Below are 22,161 nucleotides of genomic sequence, written 5' to 3'. Positions count from 1 at the left end.
CCTCTCCTCCACCCTCCTCAGTTATTTTCCAAACAGACTTTTGGTTCATTTGTTCCAAGAACAAACTGATTTTATCATGAATGTCTAAAAATCCTTGAGCCAGATTCTCTAACAAAAGTAGAATTAAGAATTTTATGGGGTTTGGGTACTGGGATTTTTTTTTTGGTGCATTTTCATTTCTGAAGACAAACACTCTTGACACTTGTCATGCAGTTTAATGTTCCCCAAGAAACTAATTCAAGGGAAGTGCACTGTGGTTACATGGCCTGTTAATAACAACCGTAAAAATGTCAGTAAGGAAACTGTTGGGAAATTGAATCTTCTATTCTAAGAGAGGAAGGGAAAGCCGATAGCAAAGACATTAAAATGTTAAAGACTTGTCTCCTGGGTCAGGTTGTGCTAGTGAAAAGAAACCAAATTGCTCATTTTTTGGAAGTACATTAACTCTTTCAGGTCACCACATTTCCATTTAGTGCTGTGAAAAAGGGAGTGTACCAAATTACCTCAGGGCCAAACAGGTAGCCTCCAGTACTTAGGAGAGTTATTTCCAAGTCACAGGTAGGAGAAGACCCACTGAATCTCAACTTCTCTATTGAGGTGGATGACACTCTCTAGCCCTGACCCATCCTAAGCCCTTCTGGGCTTGAACTATCTTCTTCTATCAAATAAATGATCTAAATACAATTGCACATGGGTCTGTGTCACTATGCATGTACATATACCTATTTCCATACTTGAACCCAATAGACAATCTTTAAATAATGAATATTTTACAGCTGTATTTTACATGTTTCTTTAAGAAGGTTTCTATTTATGAAGATTCAGTAGTTAGGCAAAGCCAACATTTAGATGACACTGTTCACTGTGAGGGCAGTGGCTTGAAAGCGACTGTTAAGCTTCATGGTGAGGTGTTTTTTTTTTTAACCATCACTTTTTAGTTCAAACAGAGTGAGTAGTCCTTGAAAAAGTGAACTGAAATGAAAAAATCTTTTTTTTTCTTATTGTCTGTTCAGTTCGCTTAAGTAAATCTTTTTAATGAGGAACCCAGTTGGCTGTGTTGCTTTGTGCATTGTTTCAAACTCCTTGACTTTCTAGGCATCTTAACTCTGAAGTCTGTCCTTCATTATCCTTCATACCTGTGTCAATCCAGGCTGTTTATTGAAGTGGTGCTATGTGACAGGTTACCCAATGGAAATCACTCTACATCACCCCCTGCCCTCACCTCAGTCTTCTCTTTCAAACAGCTAGAGTTGGTGAATCTGATCGCAGCAGGAATTACAGAGTCCTGACCTTGACAGAAGTACAATATCTAGTTGGATGATGGGATCTTCTTAGACTGTGAGACTTGAGGAACATTTCAGCAGGTGAAATAAAACTAGCCCACAGGGAAGAAAGTGCAAGCACTGTGCATCTCTCAAAGATTCAGAATTAATTTCTGCACCTGGATCATTTTCAGATGACATCAGTGACATCGTACAGCAGTAGGAACTTAGGTGAGGAGTTTAGTGGTAACCATAGGCCAGGATCGTGAGGGTGTATCAGTGGTCCTGATCAAAAATGCAATAAGTTCTAAAGTATTTTTACTGAATACAAAATAACTATGCAAATTTCACTTTTCATCCTTGATGCTGTATGTTTTCCACCTGTGACTTTAGGAGAACACACTTTATTTTGTTGTTCTTGGGTTTATGTGTAGTTTTTTTAAAGATAATATTTCTAAGAAAGATAATCCTTCAAAAATGAAATCTTACTTTTAAACACATGGGCTTTTCAGACTGGGAAATTAATAATTCTTAGACCTGACCCATTTCTTGTGTCTGCCAAAAGAGAAATAAAAAAAGCTCGGAGCTGTTCGGAGCCATTTACTCTTAAAATATGCCAAAGCAATTTGAGATGGGGGAGGAGACCAAGGTATTTATCTCTGCTGCTTGATTTTCTCTCTCTCTTTATATTTCTATCTGTCAGGGAAAGAGTAGAAAACTATTCTTGGGCTATTATTATTGATGTATTGTGTTCCCATTGTGCATGAAACCTGCCTTGCTATTGTGCAGTAGGATGGTGATAATAACCACATCCTCTACTTTCCCACCCACTTCATTCTGGGGGTCATACATTTTAAACTTGTGCATCTTCTATTGTCAAGATGTTTAAACTTCTTTTTTGAGCTATTTTTAAGACTCTGAAATGGGAGAAGAGGTATGCATTTTGGGTTAATTTCTTTTTCACTTGATTTCCTTGAGAGATTGGGCTGGAAAGACCCAACCAGACCTGTCTATCTATCTAAGGTTGACAGAAGGCAGCACCTAGGATTTCCATGACCAAGAAAAAACCCAAACAAAGATCCAAGTTACCTGGCAATTTGTTTAAGTTCACTGAGTGTAACTTGGTGGGAGAAGCTGGGTTTTAGAACTGTAAATAGCAATGGACCTAGTCTCATTTTAAATTGAAATTGAAATCAAGATGGTAAAAGGTTTTGTTCACATTCGACTATGTATATGTATTCAGTGAAAATCAAGTGGCTGACAGCTCAGCTACTCCTGGATCAGAAATGAAAATATCTGATATTTGCTCTAACCCACCATGTCCATTTGTTTTAGTTCAAGTGAAATGAAGAAACCCAAAAAGCCAGTTAGGGTAGAAGTCTTAAAAATAAATAGCTTTCTGTGATTTTGCCCACCTGAGTAAAGAGTTCTGCTGCATATGTCGTGGAGAATGCTTATGTAATTCAGATTGCTACCATTTTACTTCCTCCCAGGTTGAGAATGATTAGGTGTAGACCCAACCTTTGTATGCTAGTGCTTGCTTTTTTTCATTTTGTTTCATTTCATTTTTATGGACTACTAATCAATGATTGGGATTATTAATAATTTGAGGAAAGAAATGGTTTTCGCATCCACATGGGAGGGTTATGGAGACCAATTCCATCCCAGTTAGGAAATCTTTAAGCAAAATGAGAAATAAAATTAGTGGGGGGTTTTTTCCTCCACTGGGGTGGCACAAAAAATGCCACCTTCTAATTCACTTTAAACTACAGATTTAAATTTCAACACTTCTGTGCAAATTTTTTTTTCTGGTTTTGTCCACACCTCTAGCTCTTTATAAGACCAGTGTTTTTCTACACATGTCTATGCAGTCAATCATTTTAACTTTTATTTTTTATTCTCAATTGCACAGTCAGTAGACGTGGGCCTGATTCTTTGATTTCAACTCTGGGAATATGTGCAATTATGAGATGGAAAGAGAAATGAAGGGTGTGAGTCTTCTGAATACTTTACTGGCTCTGGTACCAAAACCGATATTGCATCAGTATTCAACAAATCAGTTTATTGCCCTTGAGATGCCAGGCCAGGCATTTGTTTGTGGCTTTATGGTAGTCACCTCTCCTTCACCACCGTCTTGTCTTCAAGTTAACAGTTGCACTTTCTCCAAAGCCGCCTTACAGATGGTGCTAGTTTACCTGGCAAGCCATCTGCTGTACGGATTTCAGCCATTTTCTGGCAGTTTTATTTACAAGACTGACACAAATCTGTGATCTTCTGTTAAGCAGATACATTTGCAGAGAAATTATCAGTAAATGTAGGTTTTACTACCATGAGTTTTAAATCTACTTCCATTAAAATGGGTACGTCCTGAGAATTCAAAGAGTTATTTGTACATGTCCCTTGCATACATGAAAAGAGTTACTGTGGTATAATCAAAAACATAAAGTTGGGGGGAGGAAATGATTGAGATTTCTTTTTTTAAATGATGGCAAATGGAAATAAGACACTAATTTCAAATATTCCCTCTCTAAGGGGCAAAATTTTAAGTATATTCCTGCATAACCTCTAGCTAACACTACAACTTTGTATTTATCCTCATAGATGCTCATATATTTGAGTCCTCCTTTACTGTATTTAATAAAGGCGAGTTTTAGTCGAGTTGATCGTAGCATTCAGTTAGGCATTTGTGCTTGAAAATATATCAACTCCAAGGATGTGTTGTTGTTTTTTTAAAACTAGGTGGTGGTAAATTTAAATCATCAATATTTCTCCTTCTCTTATCTCTCAGTTTAACATTAGAGAACACTGCAGAGAAGTCTTGGCTTCTCTATTTGCAAGTTCAGGATGCCAAATGTCCATGCCAGATCCTCAATGTGTTCTCACTTTGATTCCTGAAAATAGTAACACATGTTATTTTATAAAATTGCTTCCAATGATTTACAACTGATGGATGGGTTTTGGGCTAGGGAGGCAGCAGGTTTGAACCTCAGCTTGTTCTCCTGCACATTCTAAGGCCAAAAGTACAGTTTCAGGTTTAATTTGAAGATCAGGCCAGATTGTAAATAAGCTCTCTGTAGAAGGAAGAGGGTTACAGAGAAGATTCCCTATGAGAATGAAGTAGTGCATCGTATTCTTTAAACTGGCTGGAAATTATGATTACTGAAGCCTCCTAGGTTGAGATTTCTCTCTATCTCTCTCTATCCCCTTCAAAGTCCTCTGGTTTTAATTCATTGAAACTAGCCAGGTTCAGAAGAGAGGGCTTAATTCTTGTTCTTCTTCCCAGCCGCAAGGAAGTCACTTGCCACAATTCCCCACTTAATTTGCCCAATAGTCACACAGATGACAGTAATAATAATAATAACAGCAATAACAACTGTGGTATTTATTAAGCACTTAACCATGTGTCAAGCACTGTAATTAGCGCTGGGGTGGATACAGGCAAATCGGGTTGTCCCTGTCCCACATGGGTCTCACAGTCAATCCCCATTTTCCAGATGAAGTAACTAAGGCACAGCGAAGTTAAGTGACTTGCCGCAGGTCACGCAGCAGAAAAGTGGCAGAGCTGGGAGTAGAACCCAGGTCCTTCTGACTACTAGACCCAGGCTTTATCCAGTAGGCCATGCTGCTTTGGAAGGGTACTGGATGTATCGTGAGGTTCTTCTAAAATCATAGCTGTTTTTCAAATGTTATGCTGCCCTAGCTGCTCCAGAAAAATGGCTCACCAATCCTTAGGTCTATCTAATAATTTCTATGACAATGTAGGAGTTGAGTTCTATGTGAATACACCATAAATTTAGCATATTTTTATTAGGTCCCTGCACAGGATTCCATAAGGCTGCAGGTTTGGGGCTTGTGAGCTGGGCCAGGCCCAGACATAGCCAGATCTACTCAGATTTAAGGAGGCTTAAGTGAGTAGCAGTATCTGCTAGGGCCTCCTGGAAACCAGGTCCTAACTGGGGAAGGGTTTGCAGGAGGCTAAATGAGCACCACAATGGTTTTTTTTTTTTTCCCTTTGTGTTTCTGCATTTTTAATTGAGGGAGGGAGTAAAGCCAAAGTGGAGGAGGACATTTAAATCTGCACTTACCTTAAATGTGTTTTGTTGCTGTTCCTTCTGCCAGGACCACACTGCTATTTTACAGCTACAGGAGTTGGGCCATTTCAAGGAGTTGTATCTGTTTAAAATATTCAGCTCGGCTACATTGCCAAAATTTTAAAAAAATTATGGGGATGGACTCCAATTTTTGTTCTGTTCAAGCAGGGTCAAACTCCCTTCCCAGAGCTGGCCAGGGCAGTCACTGCCACTTGGATTTTTCATCTAGCTGTCAGGCTCAAGAGTTAGTTTTCTTAGTTATCCTAAGAAGTTTTGTGAAAAATTAGAGGAGCACTCCTTCCCAAAGGAGAGTGTATTATTGCACAAAAGTTTTTTCCCAGCTCCATTTGGTGGCAAGTTGAACTGGAGGTGAGATAAAGTTTACTGCTTCATCAGCCTCTAATAAAAACTGCATTAGGTTCAGGGTCAGCGTGATACTTCCAGGCAAGACAGCTGCTTCATTAAAAGGTAAAGTGATGGTTTAAGAGTAAGTAGGCTGGATTTGGGAAGAGGTGGAGAAAGAGAGGAAAGGATTCAACAGGCTTTTCAATGCCTGATTCTTCTGCTGAGAGGAAACACCATTAGTTTAGCACAATCACGACTTGCCACATGATCAGCTAATCTGTTTTTGATTTGGGGCAAGCCACCTATTAATTTTTATATGCAGAATTATAATAAAGACATTTATTCAAATGTGTGATGCAGACAAATTCACCTCATTCTGAGACTATGCATTTCTCTTGTAATTTGTTCTCAGCTAATTACATTTCTGTGCTGCAAAATGAATATTCAAAATAGCTCTCACTGTTTCTTATGACAATAGGAGAATGAAACCTGTTATAAGCATGTGTTTTTGGTATTTCTATCTTTTATTATGCATTATCCAATTATATTGAATTGTATTTTCCTCTTTACCCTCTTTTATCAGTTATCTCTATCAATTATACTTTTCCAATATTCTGTAAGAAGAAAATATGCATATATCAGTTGCCTTTTTTCTGCAAAAAAGAATAGCAGTTGCTTTTAATACATGTAGAAATCAAATAAACTACTTATTTCATTTTATTTGCTACTGTGTGGAATTCTTTTTCAGAAGCGCGATCTGCATTTTCCTAATCTTTCATATGCCCTAGCTTCCTTAGAGCTTATCTTTATTGCCTTGGGTCCTTTGTCTTTTTTCTCTTGAAATTTGGTGGAAGCTTCAGAGTGACTCAGACACCCTCCAAGAGAGAAGCGCAGCCATGGAAAGTCCCATCAGAAGCAATGGCTGAGCCTCAGATCGAAGACTTGAGCAATGAGGATCTGCCCAGAGGGATTGTCCAGAATGTCAGTCTCATCTGCAACACTATTTGACCTCTCGTCCCTGCCAGACGTGTGACTGTTGGGTCATGCAGGACAGCAATCAAGTAATAGGGCAGGATACAGCACATTGTGAAGAGAGTGTCCCACTTCAGTCAACAATAAGCAGAACTGGAATTTAAACCTGGGACCAACAGCGGGGTATGTAATGGGCATGATAGGGAGGCTCCCACTAGAACTCTAAAGAGAAGCATGATACACCTGAGTCGACATCATCCAATTCACAGTCTACCGCAATCTAGATTTCCCTTTCAGAATATTTCCTATTCCAGTTAACAAAATTCCTTGTTTCTTTTCCATCCATTCCAGAATCTGCCAATCCTCCAGCCTCCTCTCTGCCCAAAGTTATTAGCTGCCAGTGTAGAACTCGTTATATTTGGTGGGAGTTTTCCCATCCCATTGATCATCTTGTTTGCCCTTCTCTGTACCTTTTCTAGGTTGGTTGTGAACTCCCTAGAAATGTAGTGATCTGAATTGCAAACGGACATGCTACAGTTGTATATAGTTGCAGAAACTATATTTTTCATCTTGTTTTGATATCTTTACAGACGAAGTCCAGAATTATGTTGGCCTTCCTAGAAGCCACAGCACATGGTACCAGTGATTTGAAATAAACAGTTGTGACTCCAGTGATTTCTTCCTGAGATATGACTGTTAGCTTTCAGCCCTCACCATATAGCCCTTGTCTTGTGCCGCTGAGTCGTCTCCGACCCATAGCAACGCCATGGACACATCTCTCCCAGAATTCCCCACCTCCATCTGCAGTCGTTCTGGTAGTGTATCCATAGAGTTTTCTTGGTTAAAAATAGAGAAGTGGTTTACCATTGCCTCCTTCCGTGCAGTAAACTTGAGCCTCCGCCCTCGACTCTCTCCTGTCCCACTGTTGCCCAGCACAGGTGAGTTTTGATTTATAGCAGATTGCCTCCCACTTGCTAGCCACTGCCTAAGCTAGGAATGGAATGGATATGCCTCTGCTTGACTCTCCCTCCCATAGTCAAGACTGGTAGAGTACTGGAAACTCTCCAAGTGCGACCCTGAGAGGGGTGTATAGCTCTAGTTTGGATTAAATGAGAGGTCCCACAACATTTCATACTGATATCCTCAGCAGGACAAAAGTCCCCATATCCATTTCCAGTGGGGAGATCTTCTCCATTCCCTGGATGTGTTTTAAGAACAGGAATTTCACAGCACCTCAGGAAGTATCTTGAAAACACATGGTTTCAGAGAAGAACAAAAGGCATTGTAAATTAGCAGGTTGTTGGGGACTGAGAGAGAGAAGAGCCCCTACCAGAAGTGGAAGTCTAGAGAGGAAGAGAAAGAATGTGGTGGAGGAGGGAAAAAGAGAAAAAAAAAGTGTGATGGAGAATAAAGGAGAGAGAAAAAAAGGGTAGGGAGGAGTAGGAAGCAATCAAAGAAGCTGAGAGATGATCTCATAATCATAATAATCATAATAATAGTACTTGTTTAGTGCTTACTGTGTGCCAAGTACTGTTCTCAATCACTGGGGTAGATATGAGGTAATCAGGTTTGGCAAAGTCCCTGTCCCATGTGGGGCTCACACTCAATCTCCATTTTACAGATGAGGTATCTGAGGCCCAGAGAAGCAAAGTGACCTGTCCAAGGTCACACAGCAGACAAGTGGCAGAGCTTGGAATTAGAACCCAGGTCCTACTGATTCTCAGACCCGTCCTCTATCCACTAGGCCATGTTGCTTGGGAGTCTTCCATCCTTTTCCAAAATACTGGGGTTTAGAAGCAGACCAGATCGCCTGATTCATTTCAACCATGGCCCAGTGAGAAGCACCATGGCCTAATGGAAAGACTTCGGGCCTGGGAGTCAAAGAACTTAAGTTCTAACCCCAGCTCCACCACTTGTCTGCTGTGTGACCTTGGGGAAATCACTTAACTTCTCTATGCCTCAGTGACCTCATCTGTAAAATGGGGATTAAGATTAAGCCTGTGAGCCCCAAGTAGGTTAAGGACTTTGTCCAACCTGATTATCTTGTATCTACCCCAGCGTTTACTACAGTGCCTGCACTTAGTAAGCAATTAAAAAATAACAAAAAAACAAACAAACAAAAAGAACAAGTTCCTGTTTGGACTGTGCTCATTTTGACTTTGACTCAGAGTTCCAATAGATCATGTCACCTAATAATGCCTTCAGAGTTGGGGTAATTTTTCCTGTTTAGAGGTAATCAAGGTTTTTAAATATGAAGGTGATTAGAGGAGAGTGGTGGGTCATTGTAGGAATGGGAAAAAGATCCAAATGACTAAGAAAGGGTAGCCTGGTAGGAAAGGCTACTTTTATTAAACGTGGCTGTGAGTGACTTCCAAGTTTTTGCTAAACTGCATAATCAATGAATTTCAATTCTATGGCATATATTAAGTCTATTCCTAGTCCTGCCTCCACCAACCCTCCACCCTCCAATCTCCTCCCGATGATCTGGTGTCCAAAAACATTTTTCCCTGTCCAAGGTTGTATGGACATATGAGTACCTGAAAGAGCCAGTTTTGCAAGAAGCGGTAAAACCTTGAATCCCTATAAAGACATGACAGAAGTTGCCAATTGAAGAGGCATTATCTGGGTAAGAAATGGATTAAAATGTGTGATGTCAAGCCAATTTAAACTTCTACATTGTTTTCAAATGCAACTCAGGACTGATTGATATAGCTTCCTCTGTGCACATTTTTTAACTTACCCTAATGGAAAAGTTCCAGGCTCCTCTTCTACTTAACTGTCTTGGCAGAAAGCGGACACGTGAATCATAGGCACACATGCATGAGCACATGAGGGAAGGAAAGAATCACTTGAGTTTCTTATATTCAGCTTTATCTTTTCTTTCTTGGCTTTTCTTTTTCAGTGATATTCTTAAAAGGAAAAGCCAAAACTGTCAAAGTGGTAAGGCAGAAACTTTCCACCTCTGATAGGGCCGTTGCAAATCCTCATGGGGACTGGTTTCATCAGCCTTCTAGTCACCGCTCTAACCTTTCTGTCCTGCTTGACGCTCTCTTCCTTCCACGGGCAAATTGGTGGTTTGCCAAAGGGTCTCTCCAGCCAAGTATCAGGTTTATCATCTCGTTTGACCATCATACATCCCAGGAGGAGAGTGGGACAAGATCTCATTTACTTATTCTATTGTAATCTCCCAGGGGCTAAGTGCAGTGCTGTGTACACAATAAGTGCTCAATAAATATTCATAACTGTGGTATTTAAGTGCTTACTATGTGCCAGGCACTGTACTAAGTGCTGGGGGGGGAGGGGAGGTGCATACAAGCAAATCAGGGTAGACAAAGTCCCTGTCCTGCATGAGGCTCACAGTCTTAATCCCATTTTACAGATAATAATAATTATAATAATGATGGCATTTATTAAGCACTTTTACTATGAGCATAGCACTGTTCTAAGTGCTGGGGAGGTTACAAGGTGATCAGGTTGTCCCACGGGGAGCTCACAGTCTTAACCCCCTTTTACAGATGAGGGAACTGAGGCACAGAGAAGTTAAGTGACTTGCCCAAAGTCACACAGCTGACAAGTGGCAGAGCTGGGATTTGAACCCATGACCTCTGACTCCAAAGCCCGTGCTCTTTCCACTGAGCCAAACAGAGGCCCAGAGAAGTTAAGTGACTTGTCCAAGGCCACACAGTAGACAGATTTGCAGAGCCACGGATAGAACCCATGAGTTTCTGACTCGCAGGCATCAAATTTATCCACTATACCATGATGGTCCTCTTCCTGAAGGCAGGAGAGGTGGGCTGATTGGTGACTGAAGGGGTGCCAGGGACAAGGGTATTATCTTCAGCACCTTCCACTACCTACTACTGGTTCTAACATGGCCCCTGTGTAGAGGCACCTCCACAGAATGCCTCCATCTCTGCAGTAAGCTTCCAACTCCACAGTACACTTCCTCGGCTCCTGTGCCCAAGCTGAGGAGCTCTGTTGGAGGAAATCCAGACATCTTTCTGACCTTGTTCACTTTAAATGTATTCTTATCCACTTCAATTTGGCCCTCTCCACTGCCGGACAACAATACTTCTCCTTCCTAATTCACTCTCACACCCACTGCCCCCACCAGCTGTTCCAGATATTTAACTCCCTTCTCAAACCTCCTGCCCACCACCCCAACTCTATCTTTCCCCTTATGACCTGGCTACCTACTTCATCAACAAAATTGAAATCATCAGGTGTGACCTCCTAACTTGATGATGATGGCATTTGTTAAGCGCTTACTATGTGCAAAGCACAGTTCTAAGCGCTGGGGCGGTTATAAGGTTGTCCCACAGGAGGCTCACAGTCTTCATCCCCATTTTACAGATGAGGTAACTGAGGCACAGAGAAGTTAAATTACTCGCCCAAAGTCACACAGCTGACAATTGGCAGAGCTGGGATTAGAACCCATGACCTCTGACTCCAAAGCCCAGGCTCTTTCCACTTAGCACATAGTAAGTGCTTAATACATGTCATTTAAAAAGTACATATAAATATTTATTATTTCGCTACTGCCCCAGTGGCAGGCTGCAGTGAGTTGCCTCTCCAGCCCTTTCCTTGGGGGAAGGGAGTGTGTTTACTAACTCAGTTGTACTGTACTCTCCCAAGAACTTAGAACAGTGTTCTGCAAATGGTAAGCACTCAATAAATCCCATTGATTGATCGATGGGAGGTAATGGCAACATTGGCAGTGGCAGAATCCCCATCTTTCTGAGCCTGGGTCACAGAAAATAGGGGGGCTTGCCCCTCCTCTGGCTCCTTAGCTCATTCACTTCCCCTCTCTCATCCAGAAGCTCCAGCTCTCCACCATTTGCCACCTTTCAACACCTCCACCTGTTCAACATTCTGGTGAGTGAAATGATTTGGTTTGATCATTGGCTCCCAGTCTTTTTATGTTTTTGATTTTTGCCTCCCCAGTTCATGAGGCTTGCATACCCTCAGTGTACATCTCAACAGGATGGTTGGGTTGAAGTGAGTGGCTGTTGGAGGAGGGAGGCTTACTTAACAGTGGTTTTAAATCAATCAGTCAATAGTATTTATTGCATGCTTATTGTGGGCAGAGCACGGTACTAAGCTCTTGGGAGAGTACAATGCAACAGAGTTAGCAGTAACGCTAACGCTCTGCCCACAAAGAGCTTACAGTCTAGAGGTGGAGGCAGACATTTTTATAAATAATTAATAATATTCAATTTAATGTCATGCACATAAGTTATGTGGGGAGAATATCAAATGCCCAAAGGTCACAGATCCAAGTGCAGAGACAATGCAGAATGGAGAGGGAGCCAGGGAATCAATCACTGAATGGTATTTATTGAGCACTTACTATGTGTAGAGCACTGTACTAAGCTGTTTGGAAAGTACTTGCCCATAATGGATTTAAAGTCTATGGGGAGCTTATAGTCTAGATTTTAATGCACTCAATTGGCTTATCCCCTCCTGTCTTACCTTGCTGTTTTCCTACTACAATCCAGCTCTCTCAATTCTTTCCTCTAATGCTAACTCACTGTACCCCGATCATGTCTATGTTGCCACCGACCCCTTTTCCACTTGCTCTGACCTGGAACTCCCTCCCACTTCATCTCTAATAGACAATCAGTCACCCCACTTTCAAAGCCTTATAAAGATCATACCTTTCTTAAAAGGCCTTCCCCAACTTCCTCAACCTCATCTCCCCTATTCCTTCTCCCTTTTAAGTTCCCCCGGCACTTGGACTTGTATCCTTTATTCATTCCACCCTCATCCCCACAGCACTTATGTTCATATCCATAATTCATTTATATTAATATCTGTCTCCCCCTCTAGACTGCAAGCTCTTTGTGGCAGGTAGGAGGTCTACCAACTTCGTTACATTGTACTCCCCCAAGCACTTAGTACAATGCTCTGCACAGAGTAACTGCTCAAGAAATACCATTGATTTGAAGACAGCAAGAGCTGTGATCTGGTAAGGGGAGGGAGCAAGAGTCTAGGGTAAGATACAGTTAGAAGGTGAGCTTGACAGGAAGAGCCTGAGCTGGGAAGAAGTGGGCCAAGAAAGCTGATATGTAGGATAGGGAGAGCTGTTCAAAAGCCCGAAAGCCAGTGGGGAAGAGATTCAAAAATGCTTTATTTGAGCAGTGGAAGGAAGCCTCTTGCATGAAGAGAAGACGTGTTGCCTAGTGGACAGAGCCTGGGACTGGGAGTTTGAAGGCCTGGATCCTAATCCCGGCTCCACCACTTGTCTGCTGAGTGACCTTGGGCAAGTCACTTAATTTCTCATTGCCTCAGTTACCTCATCGGTAAAATGGGGATTAAGACTTTTAGACTGTGAGCCCACTTTTAGACTGTGAGCCCACTGTTGGGTAGGGACTGTCTCTATATGTTGCCAATTTGTACTTCCCAAGCGCTTAGTACAGTGCTCTGCACATAGTAAGCGCTCAGTAAATACGATTGATTGATTGATTGAGTCTCATGTCAGGCGTGGACTGTGACCAGCTTGATTAGCTTGTTTCTAATTTAGCTCTGGCACCTGAGTGCTTAACAAACATCATAAAAAATCCCAACACATTCAAAAACCCCTAGATCTGGCCTCTCCCAATCGGCCCCCAATCTGCCCTGAGGCTATGCTTTTGTCCTGGCGGCTGCTGGTCCCTATGTGAAATGGGTTGGGAAACCTCAATTCAGTTAACAGCGTTCTTGTATAACTTCATTGGCAACTAAAGCTTTGGTAGGTGTCTAATTTGTTTCCCTGAATGCTCATTTTAGAGGAAGAGTCCATGTGCTCTTTAAGCAATAGATACTCCTTTCGGTCAGAGCTGGGGATAAGAAAACTGTGTGTGGAAGGAAAACTGTATTTTCCTTGGTTTTCCCTGTCTAAAGGGGAGAGGGCCTCCTTCCCAGCACTGGAAGCCTGCTTCTGGTGGGCAGGGGGACTAAGTTTACCTTCTGAAAAGAGAACAAGGCAAGAGCTCATCTGAGTCCTGAGCAAACGGAGCCTGGGAATAATGAAAGCTGCATTTCCTTGGTGTATGCTAACAGTATCCATTAGCATATGGGTTCCACTGGGGCTCCCACCAGGTAAACCAAATGATCGATCAATGGTATTTATTGAGTACTTACTGTGTGCAAAGCACAGTACTGAGCACTTGAGAGTACAAAGCAGGGTGGTCTAATGGATCGAGCTACTAGCCTGGGGAAAAGAAAGATCTAAGTTCTAATCCTTACTTCACCACTTGTCTGCTCTGTGCCCTTGGGCAAGTCACTTAACTTCTCTGTGCCTCAGTTACCACCTCTGGGAAATGGGAATTGAGTGTGAGCCCCATATGGGACAAAGACTGTGTCCAACCTGATTAGCTCGTATCTACCCCACTACTAGCACTTAGTACAGTGCCTGGAGCATAATGAGCAACTAACAAATCTCAAAAGAAAAAAAACAACAACCCCCAAACAGAGTTGGTAAAGACTTTCCCTACCCCCACCTAGAACAGTCCAGCGCTTTGAACAGTGCTTTGCACATAGTAAGCGCTTAACAAATACCATAATCATTATTATTATTATAGTATAGAGATCACCCAGTCACTCCATCCCCTGGGAACTAGAAAGAAAAGCATCACCCAGGGTCAGAGATTGACTTTTTCTTTCAAGGCAGCAAATGGTGGTGAGCACCCACTGCCATTAAATGTAAAGGCTCTGCTAAATCATCACTATTTCAGCTACTAATTAAGGACTAATGTTCATGACAGAAGAGTCTACGAGGCAATAAATGGCTTTTGCAAGTGATTAAACACCCAAGCACAAGTCTTTGATTACCACAAGGCCCATTCTCTTGAGGAGTTCTTTCATGCAATGAGCAGTTGTCGTATAATAGGGAGAAAAAGGTGATTCAGCACACTAGACCTTGGAAATTGAAAGATGCCAGAATGGGTTTCTTATTTCTTATGCGGGGAGAGTTTTGGTGGTGCTGCTGCTCTGTAGCTTTCTTGAGATAGGTGGCTGCTTGGAGGCTGAGATGATAAGTGGGGTGCTTTTTTGTACATGAAGAAGGTGTGCTATTTCCAAGGTCAGTAAGAACTCAGAGGGAGAATAACATCTCATATACCATTTTACCTGTCCCCATTTGGCCTTTGTGATGCAAAGATTTGCAGAAGTTAAGGCCAGGTATCTCTGTCAAAAATCCCTGGCAGCTGTAATTGCTGAGCTCTCAGGTTCTTAGGGCAGAAAAACGAATGCTGTTCTTAGAGATGTTGGACTCTGATACTTTTCTCAGCTGATGCTTTTCATACCAATTAGCATGCAATTGCATGATTTGCCTATTTCTTGCCTAGCTTTTTACTGTACCTCATGAATATATATTCAGCCTTTGAAATGAGTTTCTATAGTTTTGCTCAGTGACATTCTTGAATGATGGAGGTTTTTAGGTCAGAGGTATGGTACAACCCAATTTCCCTTTTTTCAATGAGTTTTTTAGCTCTTTTGCAAAGGATTCCAGAAATTAGCTATGATTATTTATTGTCCAAGTCCTAAAACCAACTATATACATATGAATTACATATAAATATATCGTGCATATGTATGTGTGTGAGTATATATGTGAAGCTCATAGGTACATAGCTGTAATTCATTTTGATGTCTGCTTCCCCCAGTAGCTTCTTGTGGGTAGGGAATGTGTCTATCAACTTTGTTGCATTGTACTCTCTCAATACAAAGGACAGTGCTCTGCACACAGTAAGTGCTAAATAAATAGCATTGATTGATTGAGTAGCTCTTTCCTCAGATAATCTGGAAAGCATCTACACAGACACCCCTGCCCCCCAAATTTCTCTATAGTTCTATGTGTGTGCAGATACAAAGATGTGTTGAACATCTCTCAACATATTTTAGTGGCCTACTCACCTCAAAGGTTGTGCTTTTAATCTGGTGAAGGACTAAAGGCAAGAAACAAGTGATAATGCGGTGGAATCAACTTAATGTGAAGAACAGCATCCTTTTGAGAGAGTTTCCTTGAGAAACACTGTCTCAGAAACTCCTTGGCATGAAATGTAAACCAATGTCGGCATTAAAAATGTCCTCACGCTGGCATAAACAAGGCTCTGATTTAAATGTAAATGAACTCTTGGTGCCAGTTTGTGAGAGGAGTGAGCTATGTCTGTTGAAGCAGAGTGGGGAATGTTACAAAGAATCAGCATGGCTCAGTAGAAAGAGCACGGGTTTGGGAATCAGAGGCCGTGGGCTCTAATCCCGCCTCCGCCACTTGTAATAATAATGATAATGATGGCATTTGTTAAGCGCTTACTATGTGCAAAGCACTGTTCTAAGCACTTGTGTGCTGTGTGACTTTGGGCAAGTCACTTAACTTCTCTGTGCCTTAGTTACCTCATCTGTAAAATGGGGATTAAGACTGTGAGCCCCATGTGGGACAACCTGATTACCTTTTATCTACCCCAGTGCTTAGAATGGTGCTTGGCACACAGTAAGTGCTTAATAAATACCACCATTATTATTATTATTAATATAACAAATGCCAGCAGAGTTTCCTGATTTCCCTCACCCTATCCCTGTGTATGTGTGGCAGCTCCTCCCTTTAACTTCAGGAGCCTACCTGGCTCTTCCTTGGCTCCCAGACTGAGGCAATGGTGTCTGGTGGACTGTGATGTGGTCCAGGCTATATTTTAGGGCTCGATGTGGGAGACTGTAAGCTCATTGTGGACAGGAAATGTGTCTGTTATATTGTTGTGTTGTACTTTCCCAAGCACTCAGTTCAGTGCCCTGCACACAGTAAGCACTCAATAACCCGCTGTTGGGTAGGGACCATCTCTATATGTTGCAAACTTGTACTGCCCAAGTGCTTAGTACAGTGCTCTGCACACAGTAAGCACTCAGTAACTATGATTGAATGAATGAATGAATAAATAAATACAATGGATTGATTGGTTTGTGTCCTTGAGCAAATCATACCCCATCTCAGCAACCCCATAATGTTTGGTTGTTTGGATGGAGAAGATGGGGTGGATTCTGGAGATACTGTGAAGAAAGAATCAACAGGATTTGGTTACTGATGGAATACCAACAGTTAGATGATGATTGTGGAGGAAGAGCCAGTGAATGGAACTGAGAACCAATGGTCAGAGAGGTAGGTGGAGAACCAGTGAACTAATGAGTGAGCAAAACCAAGTACCGGTAACAATACATAATGAAGGATGTGGTAAACAATTTCAGAGGCCAAGAGGTCAAAGAGGATTAAGATGGTTTAGAGTCCATTGGTGATTTTGAAAAGTGCAATTTCAGGGAAGCGAAGTAGTCAAAAACATGACTGCAGTGGATCAAGAAGAGAGCTGATGGAAAGGAAGTGAAGGCAATAGATGTATTCAATCAACTGAAGGAGTTTGGGCAAGAATAAGAAGAAGAGAAATGAAGCCATTGCTGGAGGGAGCTATGGGATCCTAGAAGGCTTTATTAAGGTAACGGACATTTGAGCAAGTTTGTAAATTGAGTTAATAGAATCATCCCAGAGTGAGAGGTCACAGATAGTGGTGAGTCATGGGAGGAGAATGACAACAAATGTCTTTATGAGATGAAAATTGGATTTTAAAATTATTACATGTGGGTAATAATGCTAAAGCTGTGGGTACTTAGCATCTTTTGAACTGGATGATGATTATTTTCTGTGTTTGACCCAATTAAGCCTCGGTTAATTGACTTGCTCCAGGTCACCCAGTACAATAGGGGCAAAGCTAGGATTGAAACCTTGGCTTCAGATTTCCTAGGTGGCAGTCTTCTTGAAAAACAGAACTATGGGCTCAAAGTCATCTTACTCCTGTGGATGCCAAGAACCGGTGCATTCTATTTCAAAAGTTTGTCCTTTCTCTGCCATTTATTGTCTAGTATACCCTTGCTGCTGTTGTGTGCCTGTGACACCATGTTAATCAATCAATCAATCATATTTATTGACAGTTTATCGTGTACAGAGCACTGTACTAAGCACTTGGGAGAGTGTAATACAATTGAGTTGGTAGACATGATCCCTGCCCACAAGGAACTTGTAGTCTAGAGGAATGATTCATTTGTCCAGATATTTAGGTCCCACTTTTTCCTGTTCTGTATAAAACGGATTGAAAAATAGTCTGTGAAGTCTTCTGAATCCACTTCTGGTGGATTACCAGATTTACATCTTGCAACAGAAGAGGTCAAAAGCTAAGTGGAAATACAGTAAATGTAAAAAATACTCATGCAGAACTGCCTCAAAATATAATTTTCCTCTATGAAACGGATGTAGCAAGTGATGTAGTGCTCAATTCACACATTTTGTTTAACATGCTTCTTCGCTTAGGTTTATGGGGCTCAACCTCTTGGCTAAGATCTGCAGTTGATCAGTTGGTGCTGAAGGCCACTAGTCTGACAAGGAATCTCTGGGCAATACGAGTGATGAGGTGAGTGATGGAAACTTGGCCAAAAACAAGATCCTTAGTAAACTGGTCAACTCTCCCTAGCTTCCTCCTCCGTCACGTTTTGAGCCAGACTTACAATGTGTTTTGGAAATGGTTTGAAAATTAACTGGCATAAGTTTGAAAATGTAAGGGGTTGTAACGTGATGTAGTGGAAAGAACATGAAACCTGGAGTCAGGAGATAGTGATGTGTTCTTTATTCCAGTTCATGGAAAGACACTACTTCTAGAAAATAGAAAAAACAAAAAGCAAGATGCTGATGGGATAAGTTATAACGTCTGGGCCCGCTCAAACCTTATTACCAAGCCATAAGTTCCCCCAACTGCACTATACCTATCATTTTAAGGCCCTGTCATACCTGTATGAATTTGAATTTACTGCTTTGGGAAAGGAAGTTCTAGGCTTTAGTAGAGTTTATTTTTTTCTTGTCTCATAATTCCAGGCCATGTTTTTGAAAATGCAGAGTTGCTGGGGAATTATGTGCAGTATAATTTCAACATTTAGCAATATGGAAATCAGGAGTAGCAAAGGAAAAATCACCCCTTTGGATCTCTCTGTTAAAGGAGGGAAGCTGCTTGCTTTTCCTCCCTTTACCCCCTAAAGAAAAGTGATTTGATCATTAAAGCACAAAAACATTCTCTTGCTTCCCTGGTGAGTTATTTGTTTTAACAATATCCCCCTTGTTAAGGGGATTAGAGACAAAGGGTCTAAATCAGGTGTTATAGAGATGCATAGACACAGATATGTTCTTGCTAGCTTAAGCTCATTTTCAGTATCCATACCAGAAAATAAAGTGCTTCTGCTGTTGTTATGGCTGTCCGTGAGAATCAATACAGCTCCTGGCTGTACGAGGGAATCATCATGGCTTTGGAACATCCAGATCCCGGCCTGGAAACTGTCTGTGACAGTCATGGAAAGTGCATGCCGAACATTGGCCATTTGCATGTTTGTGAATATGCAGATTACAACCTGGCCTGTCTCCCATTGAGACACCAAACAAAGACTCAATCCAGCATGGTTTTGAGTGGAAAACACTCCCACTGGTCAAATTCTTGACGCCTAGAAGATTTGACGCTCAGGGTCTTTTGTAATATCTGTGTTTTGCTCCTTGCTCATTCACTAGGAAGGCTGGGATGACAGCTGTTTTCGCTTAGCTAAAAAAAGACCTTGTGTCCCTCCTTTCTGTGTCGAGACATTTCATACCATGTTAGGTGAAATCAAACAACCTGCAAATGTTCATATTTACCAAACAGCATTTTAAACCAGAAAATACTTTGAGAGGCACCTGTATTTTAATCAGTGTTATAATAGTTAATGGTTCAAGGTGGCCAGAACTGAGGCATAAATTCCCTGATCCTTATACACTGGTATTTCTGCTATAAAATATAATTTATTTGGGAAGACAAAGAGAGACAGAGACATATAGACATATTTCCTCCCCAGCCACCACTTCTAGGCTTAAAAAAACTTTGTCGCTCTGAGTGGAGTTGACTGTGTAGTTGTGTGCTATCAATCAATGAATCAATCATACTTGTCAAGCACTTACCGTGTGCAGAGAACCATACTAAGTGCTTGCAAGAGTACAATATAACAGATACATTCCTATCAATTAATCAATCAATTATATTAAGTGCTTACTGTGTGCAGAGCACTGTTCTAAACACTTGGAACAACAGAGTTAGTAGACATGTTCCCTCCCCACAAGGACCTTACCATCTAGAGAGGGAGACAGACATCAAAATAAATTATGGATATTCATTCATTCATTCATTCAATCGTATTTATTGAGCACTTACTGTTAGTGCAGAGCACTGTACTAAGTGCTTGGTAAGTACAAGTCAGCAACATATAGAGACGGTCCCTACCCAACAACAGGTTCACAGTCTAGAGGGAGGAGACAGATAACAAAACAAAACATGTAGACAGGTGTCAAAATCATCAGAATAAATAGAATTAAAGCTATATGCACATCATTAACAAAATAAATAGAATAGTAAATATGTACAAGTAAAATAAATAGAGTAATAAATCTGTACAAATATATATACCAGTGCTGTGGGGAAGGGAAGGAGGTAGGGTGGGGGTTGGGGAGGAGGAGAGGAAAAAGGGGGCTCAATCTGGGAAGGCCTCCTGGAGGAGGTGAGCTCTCAGTAGGGGGGAGGAAGAGAGCTAGTTTGGCAGATGTGTGGAGGGAGGGCATTCCAGGCCAGGGGAAGAATGTGGGCTGGGGGTCGACGGCGGGACAGGAGAGAATGAGGCACAAGTTAGCGGCAGAGGAGCGGAGGGTGCGACCTGGGCTGTAGAAGGAGAGAAGGGAAGTGAGGTAGGAGGGGTCGAGGTGATGGAGAGCCTTGAAGCCGAGAGTGAGGAGTTTTTGCTTGATTAATGGGACTGAGGGTAGGGTGAATAAAGGGTACTAATCTAAGTGCTGGGGTGATACAGAATGGAAAGGGAATAGGGAAAATGAGGCCTTAGTTGGGGAAGGCCTCTTGGAGATGTGATTTTAATAAGGCTTTGAAGGTGGGGACAGTGATTGTCCGTTAGACATGAAGAGAAAGGGAGAATCAGGCCAGAGGCAGGATATGGATAAGGGTAGGTAATGAGAGAAATGAGACTGAGATACAGTAGGTAGGTTGGGATAGAGGAACAAAGTGAGCATGCTGTGTTGTAGTAGGAAATCAGTGCAGTAAGATAAGACGGGGGCAAGATAATGAGTGCTTTAAAGCCAGTGGCAAGTAGTTTCTGGACCCTCTCAGGATCACACCTGGAGAGTTTCCAGTACTCTACCAGTCTTGACTATGGGAGGGAGAGTCAAGCAGAGGCCTATCCATTCCATTCCTAGCTTGGGCAGTGCTAGCAAGTGGAAGTCATTCTGCTACAAGTCAAAACTCACCTGTGCTGGGCCGCAGCGGCATGGGAGACATTCGAGGGCAGAGATTCAAATTTACTGTGTGGACGAAGTCAGTGGTAAACGACTTCTATATTTTTAACAAGAAAACTCCAAAGATACACTACAAGAACAATTGCAGATGGAAGCAGGGTGTTCTGGGAGAGAGGTGTCTATGGAGTCACTACGGATCGAAAACTACTCGACGGCCTAAACTAGACAAGTAGTTTCTGAGGTGGATTAGGAACCAGTGGGTGTTCTTGTGGAGTGGGGAAATATGAACTGAATTTTTTTTTTAAATGAACTGGGCAGCAGAGTGAAGAATGGACTGGTGTTGGAGATAGACATGAGGCAGGAAGGTCAGCAGGAAGGCTGATGCAATATTCAAGGTGGGCTAGGATAAGTGCTTGGATCAGTTCAGTAGAAGTTTGGATGGGGGAGGAAAGGCCAGATTTTAACGGTTCTCTGAAGGTAGAATGGACAGGATTGGTAACAGAGTGAATATTTGGGTTGAAAAAAAGAGAGGACTCAAGGCTAATGCCAAGGTTACAGGCTTGTGAGACAGGGAGGATAGTTATGCAGTCTACAGTGATAGGAAAGTCAGGGGGAAGACAGGATTTGGGTGGGAAGAGGAAGAGTTCTGTTGGACATGAGTTCTGATTTGGAATGTGGAGTTCGGGAGAAAGTGAATTTCTGCCTAGGGGTTCTTCTGGGTTTCTTTGGCTCTGAATTCATCGTGACACCTAAACTCTGTTTACATACATGTGTCTAGGGATAATTCCAGATTCAGATCTGTGTGTTTAAGGTCCACTTTAGCTAATGGTCCATAGCCAATACACTAGGATCACTGGATGTTCTGGGCAGGGAAAGCACTCCATGAAACTTCAAACTGGAATTCAAACTTGAATTCAATTCTCTGCTTTATTCCATTAGACTACGTACTAGTTCCAGAGCTAAAATTTGGATCATAAGGGACCAGAGCCCTGAAGGATTTGACTTTATGCTGGGGGAATCACTTCAGTTTTTTGAAATTTTATCTAGCTGTTAGGTCTAGGCCTACCTGGAATCCTTGCACTCAGTAACTATAGCAACAAATATGTTTTCAGCAGATCCCCTAACATTGTCTTCATTGCATCTGCATGCTTGGTGCTATTGTTGA

The 22,161-nt window shown here is 41.8% G+C and overlaps 2 non-coding genes across 2 annotated transcripts; one reads left to right on the top strand and one right to left on the bottom strand.

The window, feature by feature from the left end:
* Positions 1-7,618: 7,618 nt before the first annotated feature.
* On the bottom strand, positions 7,619-7,756 carry LOC119931084. Its single transcript, XR_005451948.1, has one exon. It is a non-coding gene; the product is annotated as a small nucleolar RNA SNORA7 (small nucleolar RNA).
* Positions 7,757-20,861: 13,105 nt separating this feature from the next.
* Positions 20,862-20,998, top strand: LOC119931011. The gene has a single exon (XR_005451881.1). It is a non-coding gene; the product is annotated as a small nucleolar RNA SNORA7 (small nucleolar RNA).
* Positions 20,999-22,161: the final 1,163 nt, after the last annotated feature.

This window comes from Tachyglossus aculeatus, chromosome 7, assembly GCF_015852505.1.
Source record: "Tachyglossus aculeatus isolate mTacAcu1 chromosome 7, mTacAcu1.pri, whole genome shotgun sequence".
Taxonomy (NCBI): Eukaryota; Metazoa; Chordata; class Mammalia; order Monotremata; family Tachyglossidae; genus Tachyglossus; species Tachyglossus aculeatus.
Note: the sequence above shows the minus strand (reverse complement) of the source record. Positions and strands in the feature narration are given on the sequence as shown.